At 34.2% G+C, this 14203-nt stretch overlaps 1 protein-coding gene across 1 annotated transcript in view; it reads left to right on the top strand.

The window, feature by feature from the left end:
• ZFAND3 (zinc finger AN1-type containing 3) overlaps positions 1 to 14203 on the top strand; it is a 428063-nt gene that overhangs the window by 307213 nt on the left and 106647 nt on the right. The window lies entirely within an intron of this gene.

The following is a 14203-nucleotide window of genomic DNA, read 5'->3' as shown; positions in this document are numbered from 1 at the left end:
GATAAATATTTTTTGAGTTGCTTTTTAAGAAGCTCAAGGAGATTTTAGTCATTACTAGCTTTTTGCCACAAGAAACATCTGCAAAAGGGAGACAGAGAAGGGTTTGTCTTTGTTTCACTGCCTCAGGACTAATAGTTCACAACTATCTGAATGGCTGAACCAGACTTTTAGGGTGCATTTTAAAAAACATATGATTAACAGTATAATTTATATTAAGTAGCAACAACCTGCTAGGGAAAGTTATAGATTAGCATCCAGAGTTGGTTGCATTTCCCTTCTAGAAACAGACATTTTTGTGTTTCTCAGCTGAGTTCCTACTACAGTGATTAAGATGCCCAGAAAAAGTTTCTTTCTTTCCTTCTCTGTGCCTCAGTTTCCTCATATATAAAATCAAGATGTATTACATCATTGGTATTATAACTTTTTTTTACATCTTTTTACAATAAGACATAATGTTTTACATTGTGATTCAATAGACAATATGTTGTATGTGCATATACTTATATGTAACCAAGTCGAAAGTTTTATAAAACAAAATTTAGCCTTACTGTCTGCAGTATATTCTGGTAATTTTTTCTACTCTGTTTCTTTAAAATGCTGGTGGTACCTTTGAATTTGTTTTTAGATCAAAAACCTTGTAGTGATTATTTCTAGAAATTCTTCAGCTCCGAAATTACATGAGTATATTTCTGAGACAATTTTAAAATGACAAGATGAAAAATACAGATTTTTGGGACAATATCTGTCATGGGAATACTCACAAAGAACAGCATCTCTTGTATGGATAGTTGTAGCCAATTCAGCAAAGAAATCGGTCCAATAACAATCTAGTCCAAAGTCTTCAATCTGTCCCTCCATTTATAATCACTGTTAGTATAAGGCATTTTGCTGGTTTTCCCGCTTTAAACTGAGCCTCTTCACCCTTTTTCTTCCTTCTTACCTTCTTTTTTTTGCACCCATAGCAAAATCCTAATTACTACTGTGGTGCATTTATTTCCGTCCATGACTAAATGGTTAATGGAAAAAATTGATTAAAAAATCATATTGCTGAATGTTAATTTGGTTAAAAGTAAGGCTAGTCAATGCTCTTTTATTTTCTAAAGACTTGTGAGAAAACACTGTTATCTGTGCAAATAAGTTTGTAACTTTGCTTTTCCTTATCTGAAATAAATAAAATTTAAAACACAATCTCATTCTGTAGCCATTTTATGGAGCTTTTGAACTCCTGAATGCTAGAGCCAGTTTACTCTTGATTAGGCATGCCAGAATCTCTAATGCTTCAGCAAGAACTTGGCTGAAGAGAGTGTAATTTTCCTTGTCACTCTCAGTTTTAGTTTTTAGGGAAAAAAATGAATGGAATTTAACATCCATCAAATTGATAAACACAGTATTAAAAGAGGAACTAGGAATGTACTGCAGACTTCCTTGACATTCTAGCCTTTTCCCTTGAGTTTGCACTATAGTGTTACTCATGTATAGAACCAAGTGAAATGGTAAATCACTTTCATGAAATGAGAGCTTTGGCACTGGTTGTGCTAGGGAGATGTTTTTGCTGTTGATAAAATACATTTGAGGATGCAAAAGTAATTATTCTTTTCAGAGCAAATCTTTTTAGGTTTGTATGATTTGTGCTGAGACAATTGAAATGTGAACTGCAAGGGAAATTGTACTGCTTTGGCAGTGTTATACCCAGCCTCCAAAGCATCCTCTGTTGAGTTTTTGTTTGTCTATTACTTTTCAGCTCCTAACATTTTTATATCTGTTACTTAGACTTGGCATGTCTTGCTTTAAAACCTGTTTGGTTTTATTTAGTTGATAATTCTTCTGTATGCTTTTTTTACCCTAAAAAGTAAAAGGAAAAAAAAATCTGTGAACTATAGTGTCCCATATAGGAAATTCTAATATAGTTCATGTAGAATTTTGTTCCTAATTTGATGTACTCCCACGTTTTCCAGTAATTTTCTTCCATTTTGGTTTTATTAGTCTTCACTTAAATATAGATATAGACATAAATATGTATTATTTGTAAATGTTTATCTTTATGAAATCCCCATGTAAAAAAATGACATGGTATTTATTTTTATTTTTTTTATTTTGGTATCATTAATATACAGTTACATGAGCAACATTGTGGTTACTAGATTCCCCCCATTATCAAGTTCCCACCACATACCCCATTACAGTCACTGTCCATCAGCGAAATAAGATGCTAGAGAGTCATTACTTGTCTTCTCTGTGCTATACAACCTTCCCCATGCCCCTCCCCCCCGCTATGTTGTGTGCGCTAATCGTAATGATCCTTATTCCCCTTCTCACCCACTTCCCCCAGTCCCTTTCCCTTTGGTAACTATTAGTCCATAGGTTCTGTGATTCTGCTGCTGTTTTGTTCCTCCCATTTTTGCTTTGTTCTTATGCTCCACAGATGAGTGAAATCATTTGGTACTTGTCTTTCTCCACCTGGCTTATTTCACTGAGCATAATACCCTCTAGCTCCATCCATGTTGTTGCAAATGGTAGGATTTGTTTTCTTCTTAAAATCTGAATAATATTCCATTGTATTATCACTACTTAAAAAAAGTTAGTTAAGTAAAAATAACAATGTACAATGAGCTTTCTCTTCTTAAATGAAGAAACCAGGACAAAGGGAACTAATCAGGTTGATTAGTAAGATGGAAGACAAGGAATTTGAACATAAAATCATAACATAAATATGTATAATTAAAGACAGACTACAGATTGAGATCCATGCTTCCTAGGAGTCAAAGCAAAAATGGAAATGCAAACAGTTCAAAAGGTCACAACCCTATGAGCTCTAAAGTAGATAATGAGAAGAGTAGTGAACAATGTTCTTAATAACAGCCCTTCAAAAAAATAGCGTATTTCACATAGCTCTTTCTTATAACACCCCTCATTAGAATAGAACCCAAGGGAGTATCTGTGAGTACCAATAGTGACAATTGAAGTATATGTAATTTCTTTTTTCTCATTGGTCAAAATTAATGGTAACCAAACTCTCAGACTAATGTTAAGATCTAAGCCTAGTTAATTGCCTAAAGTGTAGAACAAGTTAAGAAGAGTTTGATTGATAAGGCCTATTGTTGGGCTACCAAGAATAAGAGTAAGATTCAGTTGGAATTGTAGCTGCATAGAATATTGTAAGTTAAATTGTTTAGTACTAATACAATCTTAAAAGGAGGAATTTGCCTTTATCACATGCAATTAAAATTTGAAAGATGGAAATATAGAATAGTAATTTCCTCCTCTTCTTCATCCCTTTCAAAACACATTTGCCTATACTTGCAAATGAAATAAAAAGCATATTCCCAAATGAGAAAATATATTTTTTAAATGGGTTAGTTATACCAAATTTTACCTGTCTTAAATGAAATTTAGACAAAGTCATGTTGGATTATTTTGGTTAGTGTAAGGCATTTGGTTCCTTAGAAGGACTTTCTGATAACTTGTTTTTTCTATTTGATAGAGAGCTATAAATATTTCAGTACACTGACTTACTGGCCCTTGTCCATTTGAGAATCAGAAGTGTGCCTGAGTTGCAATGATTACAAGAGAAATAAAATCAAATAAACATGGAATGGCCCTGTTAATTTAAAACACAAAATTTTGAATTACAGTCAGACTATCTTGTATTTTATCTTGCCTGAAAATCAGTTTTTTCAGAGAAGACTTTATTTTTAATAAACCAGTAGCAGCCTAGTATAGCTTTACTGCAATTCATATATATTCAGATTTTCATAGCATAGTAATGGAATTCAGTGTAGCCTGGTACAAAGTTCAGATTATTTCCCCAGCCTGCCCTGTCCAGTAATTAGCAGCTGGGAAAATCAGAATTAGGTCAGTTATGCTGATCTGTTATTATAAAATCACTAGTAATGACCATATGTTGGAGACCTGATCTCTTTCAAAACCAGTCTGATTTCTTTTAGGCCCTTTTGGTCTGTGATGCCTGTCAGAATATATCTGTGTTCCATTTTCTGCGGGAGAAAGTGAACTTGGATGCATACGCAATATTGCATATAATTTCATATGATTAACCTGTAACTATATGCAAAATATTTTGTGCACTTATGAACCCTAGATTGTATTATTGTTCCCACATATTTGCTATCCTCCAGTGGGAGGATTATACTTCCCTGTCTTCATCTCCAGGCTCAGCCATCTAACATCTTTTTAACACATAAAATATGAACAAAAAAGTTCATATGCCACTTATGAATAGAAACTTTAACAGCCATGATGTAGTTCCGTATCCCTTTTCCCTATGCCACAGGTCAGTAGTATTCCCGTTAAGCCTATCCTTTCATTCTGGATTCTTGGAATAAAGATGCTTGTGAGCAAAAACGACAAAACTATTGTTGCTCTAAGTTAAGAATCTCGTGTCATTTGTAGTTTAATATCTCTTTTTTATGAGGGACACCTACATTATCTTGCATCCTCACAACAGTCCTATAGAGGGTAGATTTTGATCATTTTTGCAGCTGAGGAAACGAGTATAATAAATAGGTTAACTTTGTCACACAGCTTCTGAGTAGTTTAGCTAGTCTTAAGGCATAGGTCTGTTTGATTCTCTTTGTGTTATTATATCACTATGCTTTCCTGTTTGCTCTTTGTATCTATTTAATGTATCTCTGATGAATCTTTTCTTTATCAATATGCATGATTAATGCAGTGTACAAAAGTTTTTATATAACAAATACTTTGTCTATTTAAACCAGGAGTCTTTAACAGTTGCCTTTGCAGGCACTTTGCAGATATTTGGAAGCTTTTATTTTTGTTTTTAAGTTTGAAATCACATGCCTTTAGGTGAAACTCATACTCCCTTTGCTAGCTGACTTTGTAAATTTATAGTATCTACCTGGTCTCTGAAAACTTTTCAGTTTGTAATCTCAGGATTCAATTGTTAATGAAGTCCGATTGGGTGTAATTCTTATTTGTTCATTTATTGGCACCAGAAAAATTATTTTTCATTGTCATAGTGTCATGCTAGCAAATTAAAAAATTGTGTGCAAGAAGGCAGAAGGGAAATAGTAAAAATAAATCATAGTTAATTTGAGACTCACTATGTTCCAGGCAATATCTAAGACTTTAATCTATATTATCTAATATAATCTGCACAGTAACCTTAATTATTCCCATTTTAGAGAAGGAAAAAACTGAAGCAAGGGAAGTTAAATAATCACTGAAGGGCACACAGCAGTTAAGAAGTTGAGCCAGGATTGATATTCATTCTGATTCCTCACTGCTCAATGCTGTACTGTGACAGAGTGTTTGTGGGTAACTGTGCATGAGCTTTTCTCATGAGTGGAGAAATCTCTTAGGTCTTTAGTTGATAGCTTTTATGTGAAGGACAAGTTTTTCCTTTTATTATGCCACAGCTTTTTCATAAGTATCCATGGTGTTCTTTAGTAGAACACTTAACTCTTTCTACTATTAGACCGATTACTTTTGGGGATTGTGAAACATAGAAGCATACATTTTTTGGCCACCTTGGAGTCATTGGATAAAAATCACTCAGTTAGCCCAGATCTTTGGATTTTGTGAAAATAATGGTCTTCTCTGAATATCCCCTGATATGCCTTAGTAGGTATAAAATGAAAATATCAGTAAACTCATCATTTTTTTTCATTTTAATAATCATTTTATTTGAACCAATGTATCCAAAATAGGTTGGCATGTAATCAAATATACACAATTCAGAATTTTTTATAGGCATATTGAAAAAGTAAAAATGAATGAACTTCATCTTAATGACATATTTCTAACCCAATCTACCAAAACTATTATTATTTTAACAGGCAAACAATGAAAAAAATTATTAATAAGACATTCTTACATTTTTTCTGTCAAAACCTTTGGAATCAGTGTATATTTTGCACTTAGTTACCTCTTAGTTTGAAACAGTCACATTTCAATTGCCCCATGGCTAGTGGTCACCAGGTTAGATGGCATAGGTCTAGGCCTTCTTACTCAAGTTAAACCAATCATTTTATCCTTTAAAAAACTTTATCTTAGCAGTTTAAACCAGTCTGTGTTCTTTTACTCTTTGGGAAAAAGATTGACATTTTAAAATTATACAGTATTGCATTGTTTGAAAAATATGTGTGCTGAACATTTTGCAAGTTTTAAGGGAAAGTATGTTTTAAAAGTTAACACCAGTACCTTGAGTTGAATTACCTCAAATAGATGAAGTGCTCAGCCTTGCAGTAGGGCTTAAATGCAGGAGGACTGAAGACTGGCAACATGTGACCCTGATAGGAGATGGTGGGACTGAGAAGTAAGCGGAATGATCAGGGGTGGGAATAGCTTGTTAAAGGCAGGAGCTGCCCAGTGGATGGAGAGAAGCAAAGAGGACCAAGTTGTAAGGGCATCAGTGGGCAGGAGCATGGGCACTGCTCCCCTCCCGCTTCCCAACAAGGCAGGTGCCTGGGGGAGGTGTTTTTTATTTTCATTTTCATTTTGTCTTTGTCCTTTCACACCTGCTTTATTTGCTAAAGGGTCAAATGAAGGGCTGGTAGCATTGAAGACTGTGCATACAGTAATAAAAACAGGAATCTGAAAAAAGGGGACAACTTGATGTATAGAAAAATTTATTCCCAAATGCTTTTTAATTCACTCTTCAGTTGTCATTGAAGTCTTTATGGCATATTTGAAAGCTTAGTTCTGAACTGAAAAAACCTTCCAGACTCCAGCCCGTCCAGCAGTTATGTTCATGCCACACCTGGCTGTTAGAATGGTTCATCAGTAACAATAAGGTCTAATGGCTTGAGAGGAGGTCTTTAAATGGTACCAAGGATTAGCTGTAAACATGTCAGAGATTTTTGTTTTTATGTCTAATTTGCCTTTTTATTTCATCAGCTTTGCCTAATAGTTCCACAGTATGCCTTGTCTTATTGGTAATTTTGGTGGGTGAGCTGTGTATATAGGGTGTATATATATATGCACACACCATCAAGTGCTCATTTTGTTGAAAGTTGATTAATGTCATAATATTCATAACATTCTCTGTCTTTTCAATTGTTTAAAAATTTGACATATTTGTGGCTAGACTGAAATGAGGTAAATGTGTCTCTTGTGCATGTTATTGTAGTACTAATGTATTGTTAGATATTTGCTGTAATGTTAATATGTTAATTTATGCCCTGCAAATGAATATGAGATGCTCTTGCTGGGAAAACTGTATAGTCTGCACAATAAATGCTGTATAAGAAACAAGACTTCCTCCAAATAACTTTTTTCTAGGTGACACTATGCTAGTAGGCACTATAGGTGTGAACAATCTAGAGACTGTATACTTTCAGTGATAAACCAGATTATAAAATAAGCTTAATTGCTGATAAGAGTTTTGCCTATAAGCTTTGTCACCTTCATATACACTCTTGTTGAATAATTTTGTAAGAAGCATTTGAAGACAGGCTTTTGGGAACCAATTTAATGTTATTTCTATTCTCAAATAAAAGCTTGCAGCTTTGCAGTCTAGATCTAAGCAGACAGGACTTGAGAGAACTTTTGTGTCCAATCAGAACCAGTTACCTGTGGTGGGTAGTAAATAAGAATGTTTTTATATGCTCAGGGATGCTTTGTAAAATTCAGAAATTTGCTTATTGGCATGGTGCTTAATAATTCTGCTGTAGAGGAATTCTTGCTTCCTATAAGTAAATTTTATAGCAATTTGAAGTCCTTTAATGTCTGACAGAACTAGTATTTTTAAACTTAGTATGTTCGCCAGTATCAAATACGTTAAATTCGACAACTCTGTGTTGTGTATTACATGGCAGGCATTTTGTTAGGGGCTGGGGAATATGGTGAATAAGACATTCATTCATTCATCCAACAGATACTTATTAAGTGCTTTCTTAATAAATAAAATAATCTTAAGGGCCTCTATGAGGAAATAGTGCTTATATTAAAGTTCAGAGATGAGTGAGAGTTACCAAGGCCAATAGTAGGATAAAGAAAAATTGTCTCCCACCTGCCATTATCAAAGTAGTCCAGGTTGAGAAAAAGCATGGAATGTTTGAAAAACCAAAAGGAACTGAGAATGTTTGAAGCCAGGAGACAGGAGGAGCAGTGGCTTAAAATGAGAGTGAAGAGATAGCCAAAAGCCAGTTCTTGGAAAGACTTCTAAGCTGTGTTTAGGATTTTGGATCTGATGATAAAGGCAGTGGAAGTCCATTCAAGGGTTTAGGGAGGAAAATTACATGGTCAGAATTTGTTTTTGCAATATCACTGTTTTGTGGAGAATAGAATGGGCTAAGAGAGGATCGGATGCAAAGAAATCAGTTAGGATGTTACTGAAGAAATCTCACAGATGATGATGATTTAGACTACATGATAATGGACAAGTACATGGATTCAAGAGAGGTTTACTTGTAAATGACTAGACTTGATTTTTGAGATGTAGAATTAAGGGCAGGAGAATGTGGAGTCTGAGATGATTCTGGGCTTCTGACTTTAGACTCTATGAGAATGTTGGTGCCACCCCTGAGATGGGGAGAAGGGCAGAAGACAAGATCTATTTTAATTTCTGAGGTATACCTGAAAGTAGACAGATATATGGACATAGATAGGGAACACAGGGCAAGAGTCATTTATCATCATTAGGAGATATATACATATATGATATGTATGTATTTTAAACTTGTCTGAAAGTATCAGTAGCATCAAAATAGTTACCAACCAGTCTGTCTATTTTGAGATCAGTGAAGACAGTCTTACTTTTAAAGAGAAGGAATCTGGTATGGTAAAGGTTTTTTTTCTGTTTTTTAAAGAATCTATGAGAGATTACTAATGAAAGGAAGTATAAATGAGCCTAGCCACATTGAGTAAATCAGTCTTTCCCATAAGCTAGGATCCAAAGTGAGTGCATTTTGAAGTTTTTTAGTAACTGGTCCTTTTGTTCTTGCTACTTCTTGTTTAAACCAGTTTGTTTTTGCTGAAACTGTTAACCAAGGTTAACATCTAACTAGTAGAATTTTACTAAAAGATTTTAATCAGAAGGCTAAAACTCTGGTTTATAAATTAGCTGGCTACTGCTAATGGCTTTGTACCTTTTAAAATAAGATATCAAAATATTTGTCATGGGGTGAGGATAGGAATATGCAGCTTTAAAAACCTAGAAATGGAATAAAAAACTAGAAATATACTTATGAATGGAAACTGGAGGCTATAGCCTATTAAGGGCATAAATTGGGAGAAAGAACTCTGTTCTGTGTTAAAGGAGGCCTAAATTTATACAATGTGGTACATGAACCAAACTCTTGAGATAAATAATTTAATTTTTATTTGCAACATTTCCATTTTACTTTAATTGGCTACTTGAAACATGAAGCATTTTATCGTGTGAAATACCAAGATAAAGCTTCAAATGGGAACATGGAGTTGTAATCTGGGATAGAGAGTCAGGTGAGATTGGAGACTGAGAATGGGAGTATGGGAACTGGAAAAAGAACCCCTGCAAGCTGCAGGCTGTTGCATTTTGGTGAGCTGCCCAGTGGTTGCTTCAGGGATGCGTGCTATAGTGGGAAAAGGGTAGACATTAGAGTCACATAAACCTGTATCTCTAGCACTTATTAGGAGGGGGCAAGTTGCCTAACCGTACCATGTCCCACACACGGTCCTTTGCTGAAATGTGGGGATAACATCTGTTTCGAGGAGTAAATGAGAAAGTGAATTGTCAGACTCTGGCAGAGTACCTTGCTCTTAGTAGGCACTTACATCTTAGTTTATCTTCTACCTCCAACTTGATTTTCTTTATACCCAGCTTTAGTGTCTCTAATAATGATATAGAAACCTTATTAGTGGCCAGATAGACTGAGTGAGTTAGAACAAATGCAGTTGAATTCCTCATCTCTACTTATTGATTATGAAAATAGAAATTCACAGGTATTAAGCACTTTGTCTTTCAGAAGTGCTGACCCAGGTGTTGCTGCGAGTGCCCGTAAAGGCATACAAAATAATTTGTGAAAAGTATAAACTGAAGGTTGATGAATAATTTTAAGTTTAATCCAGTGATGGGCTTTCTGCAGAAAAATATTTGAACACTATTCATTCATTTAATGAGCACTGCTCTTTCCTAGGCTTTGTATGGTGTGAGACACTGACAAGCGAGCAGATGATTGTTATACACCACAGTAAGCCTTGTGCTCTGAGAAATCACAGGGTGTCATGCCAAGAGAATTTGACAGTGTGTACCAAATGCTTTAAAAGTGTGCATCCTGTGTTACCTAGTTTATTTACTCTAGCAATATAACTTAAAGAAGTTAAAAGAAATCTTGCTTATAATGTAAATATTGGTAACTGCAAATGTATAGCAATCGTGAATTAGTTTGCTTTATTAGAAATGGATATATATATACTGTATACCCTTAGTGATCGTACAGATATGTATGTTGACAAGAAATATTCATGATACATTGCTAAGAGCAAAAAGTAGGTTACTGAAGGTTTTTCAAAGAAAGTAAGTTTAGTAAAATCCCTTCCAGATCACTTTTGTATATTCTCTGTCATTCAAAAAGACATAGTTACTGTCATAATCTGAAAGTGGGGTGGGAGTTTAAGTGAGCTAATAAGCATCTTGCCAAATCTGTATAGTACATCTGAGAGAGGAACAGTTGGGGCGTAAACATATCAAAAGTGAGTTTTGAGTAATGATTAGATAAGGTATAGTGCCAGTGACTCTGTCCAGGTGAATGGCCTTATCAGCAAAGCAAGGTGAGGTAAGGTGCTTTTTTGGTGTTGCCTGTCTTTTGAGGTACACTGTGTGGTAAGAAGATTGACCTGTGAGAAAAGTCCTTCTGAAAATGGTGGAGAAGAATTTTTTCATACATATGTGGCCAACCAGCTCCAGGAACCTCACTGTCCATTTTGGCTCAGCTAGTACTCTTAGGTCACTTTCTCTGTCTTGCGGAAACCTTCCCATTTCTGGATACTTCTGATTTTAAGAGTTCCTTTGTTGAGAAATTTTCCCCTTAGTTGATAATAAGGTAAGCTGCCAAAAACTTGGTTTCTGTTCACTTTTAAAGAGCAGTCCCATTAGAGTTCAAAGGTTTTTACTCATTTTCTGTAATTAACAGTTCACTTTGGAAAAGCCTTATTCAGATAAACCTCTCTCAGACTCACAGCATTTATAAAATACCAAGTTTACACCTTTGGATATACTATTAAGTCTATCCCAAGTTTATAAAATAAATAAATAATTATTCCTAATTTTTTTCTCATAGAGATAGATAAGCTTAGAGGGTTCTAGCTTTCCCACCTATATGAGAACTGTTGAAGTAGTAAACAAATCTTTACTGTGTCTGGATGAAATGAAACTGCTTTCCAGAGTAAAATGTCAAAAGGTAGAAATAATTCCCTCCCTTCATTTTATAGATGAGGCCTTGGAAGATTAAATAATTTGCTTTTAGCCGTATGCCCAGAAAATAGTCAAGCAGGATTTGAATCCAGTTCCAACTCTGCAGCTCTTTATATTGTACAAGCTGCTAACTTTGGCCGAAGAGTTATTTAGCAATAACTTTGTGAATTTCTTGTGAGTTGTGTTAACTTCTTGGTTCTTGCTTTCTTTATCTGTAAGATGAGAGAATTGAGCAGGTGCTTTGAAGATAGCTCTGGCTATAAAATTCTGTGATTTGGGGGTTCTTTACTGAATTCAAGCAGAGACTGCATAGAGCTTCTACTAGTTTTCTTGTGTATAGCTGGTTTGGTTTGTAATCTGTTAGCCTGATGATTTTTCACATCATTCCCCTGTGGAAGTACAGAAAAGGCATAGTGGAAAAATGGATTAAAAGGAGGTATATTGTGTCAGCAGATCCACAAAATAAACATCAGAGTATAATAAGCATGGGCTGGAGATTGTGTGGGTGGGACTGGGTAATTGTCTTCGGACACAAACATTTAACCAGGGTTATTGTGCCTGACTGAGTGAGTCTGTGTGTGTGTGTATGTCTGGAAGCATTGGGAATTGTGCAAAATGGTACAATGATGACTCAGTTATAGTTCTTTTAGGGCTTTATAACATGTCCAATTAAATAGTAGAGTTGCTTATAGTAAGGAACAATGATTATTGACATAGAGCTAATGAGATGAAATGACATAAGAAGCAGCATTATTGCAGTATTTTTATTCCATTTATTTGGTACCTTTTTCTCACAAGGTGCTGTGCAAATAACACTGTAATAATAAACCATTTTAACATGTCAAAACACCGAAGAATAAGAAAGTGGCTAGGAGAAATAAATACACAGACAAGAAACAGTAGCAGCTTTAGATTACTAGTCATTTCAGCAGTAATGATTCTTTGGCTAAACCCATTACACTCACCATTGGTGCTATAAATGGGTGGGGGGTTTGACATGGAGGCCTTTTCCTTGGGCGTCCAGTGCTGGCCATTCTGGCATCGTGTGATTGTGATTGAAGACCATGGGTTTTGGTATCAGATAGACCTTTTTAAAAATCCTGATCCTGTACTTACTAGCTGTTCAATTCTCAGCCTTGGTTTCTTCATCAATAAAGTGATGTTAGATATACCTGCCTTGCTAGGGTTGTACTGAGGATTAAAGTACATAAGTTACATACATAAAATGTGTAGTACAGTGCATAGCACATACTAAGTGCAGCCTAAATGTTAGCCATTCTTATGTTCAGATTATATCAAAACAGTGATTCTGATGAGGTTATAGAGCACAATAGCAGAAGCTTCTCTGTGGTTTAAAAGGTATGGCAATGTTGAATTGTCAGGATCTTTTCCTTCTCTGAATTAATATGATAAAGTATAGTGTCTATATTATAGACTAGCATCAGATTTTTAAAATGAAACATTCATTCATATATAATGAAACTACATATAATTTTAACAATCCTATACTCACCACCAGCTTTAAAAAAAAAAAAAGTTACAGATGTAATTGAAGACCCCTAGCCCCCCATCCCCTAATTTGGTGTATCATTTCCACACATTGATTTTATATTTTAATTGTTATCTACAAACAATAAATGCATTTTTGCATATTTAAAAATTTTATATAAATACTATTATACTGCGTATATCCTTCTGTAGCTTGCTTTTCTTTCAACATTGCTTTTGAGATTTTTCTGTTACTCTTACAGCTTTTTTCATTATTTTAGCTGCCTTAGAGCATTCCGTTATATGAATGAATATACAGTTTTACTCTATTCCGTGTTATTGGACAGTACCTATAGTTTTGAATATTTCTTCATACCTTTCATATCCCCCTCCTTCAACCTAAGAGGTAGCCACTCTTTTGAATTGTGTTAATATTTTTTAATGTTTTAAACATGTATTCCTAGACAATGTATTATTTCAGTTTTGCCTGTTCTTAAGGTTTATTTAAGTACAATCTTACTATGTTATTCATTAACTTGCTTTTTTTGTTCAACCTTATGATTTTGAAATTCATCCATATTGATTATGTTCAATACTTACTGTGTTTTCACTGTGTACATTATTTCATTATTTGAATATATTATGGACCTTTAGGTTTCTGACTTTACTATAATTAACATAATTTGCTCTAATTATTTGTGCACCTTTAGGTTTCTGACTTTACTATAATTAATTAATATAATTAATATCTTGTACATGTGTATTGAGTTTCTCTTGGTCATATACCTAGGAATGAAATGACTGGAGTATAGGTAATGTATATGCATCTTTATTGGATATTGATGAGTAGTAATTAAACTACTTAATTATGAGTATTTTCTAATTTTTTATTTGACCTAAGAGTTTAAAGTCTATTTTTAAAATTTCAAATACACAATTTTTTGTTACCAATTTTTAGCTTATTTGTCAACTAATAATATCTGTACCTTACAAATTCTTTGGCATCTGTTGAAATTTTTGTTTTATAGTCTAATGTGTAGTCAAGGTTTAGCCAGGTTTTAGTCAATTACATAAATACTCCACATATGTTTGAAAATAATTCATTATCTACTTGTTGGGTACATGAGTCCATGTATGCTTATTAACTTCTCTAATTTTACTGATTATTTGTCCAAGACAGGCATATTCCTCATTATGATAATAAATTTTGTCAGTTTCCTATAAATACAATCATTTTTGCTTTACATATTTTCATTCAGGCTTTGTTATTAGGTACATATGGGTTTAGATTTTTTTTAAACTATTATATAATGATCTTTTTTTATCTCTGATAATGTTTTTGCA

The sequence above is a fragment of the Manis pentadactyla genome, chromosome 16, assembly GCF_030020395.1.
Source record: "Manis pentadactyla isolate mManPen7 chromosome 16, mManPen7.hap1, whole genome shotgun sequence".
NCBI classification, from domain to species: Eukaryota; Metazoa; Chordata; class Mammalia; order Pholidota; family Manidae; genus Manis; species Manis pentadactyla.
The sequence above is the reverse complement of the archived record's forward strand: the minus strand, read 5'-3'. Positions and strand labels throughout refer to the sequence as shown.